Genomic DNA, 1444 nt, shown 5'->3' with positions numbered 1-1444 from the left:
CTGGGTTAAGAAGATCCCGTGGAGAAGGAAACAGCAACCCACTCCAATATTCTTGCCTAAAATCCCATGGACAGAGGAGCCTGGTGGGCCACAGTCCATGGAGTCGCAAGAGTAGGACTTGACTTAGGGGCTAAACCACCATCACTACCACCATCCTTACCTTCTTTTTTAAAATTAATTTTTGTTCTTTTCTTTGTTAATCCCAACTTCTGTATCCTTTAAGCTTTATTTTCTCTTCTCCTAGTTTCTTAAATAGAAGCTTACATGTTTTTTCATTTTCAGCCTTTCTTCTTTTCTAAATCTAAGGTATAAATTTCCCTTAAGCACTACTTTAGTTACATTAGAAGAATTTAGTTATATTATATCTTTGCAATCACTATTTCACAATATTTTCTAAGGTTTAAATTTATTCCCAGACCCATGTACTGTTTTGGAAGGGTGTTGCTTAATTTCTCCAAATAAGGATGGCTAACTGTATTTTCTTATTAATTCTTAATTTAATTACACTGTGGTCAGAGTAAATACTCTGTATAAATTCAATTATCTGAAGGTTTTTGTCCTACCATATGGTCATTTTTGATAAATGTTCCTAGTGCATTTACAATAATGTGAATTTTTGCATTATTGGGTGCATTGGTCTTTATATGTTATTTAGCTAAATGTGTTGATTGTGGTGTTTTACATCTACTATAGTCTTCCTTCTTTTTTGTATGCCTGGCCTGCATGGTATTGAAAAAGATTTGTTAAAGTTCCCCCAGGTTGATTGTTATTTTATCTATTTCTTCTTTTCATTCTGTCAAGTATTATTCTGTATTTCAAAGCTATGTTTCGATATCTTCCCTGGATTCTGATATCTGTAATATCTTTATTAAGGGCGCACTACTGTATGATCATGAAAATATCCTCTTTAACTAAATTAGCACATCTTCTCTTAAAATCTCCTTTCTGTGACCTTGCTATAGCTACTGCAGCTTTCTTATAGTTAGTATTCACATGTGTCCAGGCTTGCTAAGTCGTTTCAGTCACGTCCAACTCTTTGCTAAGGACTATAGCCAGCCAGGCTCCTCTGTCCATGGGATTCTCCAGGCAAGAATACCGGAGTGGGTTGCCATGCCTCCTCCAGGAGATCTTCCTTACCTAGGGATTGAATATCTCATATGTCTCCTACATTGGCAGTCAGGTTCTTTACCACTAGCACCACCTGGGAAGCCTAGTATTCACATAATATATATGTTTTCCTCCATCATTTTACTTTTGACCTTTCTTCGCTCTCATATCCAATGTGACTATCTTGCAGGTAGCATTTACACAAATTTTGTTGGTTTATCAGTTAGTGCTGCTGCTGCTAAGTCACTTCAGTCGTGTCCGACTCTGTGTGACCCCATAGACAGCGGCCCACTAGGCTCCCCCGTCCCTGGGATTCTCCAGGCAAGAACACTTTATT

Source organism: Bison bison, unplaced genomic scaffold (genome assembly GCF_000754665.1).
Source record: "Bison bison bison isolate TAMUID 2011002044 unplaced genomic scaffold, Bison_UMD1.0 scf7180017847020, whole genome shotgun sequence".
NCBI classification, from domain to species: domain Eukaryota; kingdom Metazoa; phylum Chordata; class Mammalia; order Artiodactyla; family Bovidae; genus Bison; species Bison bison.
The sequence above is the reverse complement of the archived record's forward strand: the minus strand, read 5'-3'. Positions refer to the sequence as shown.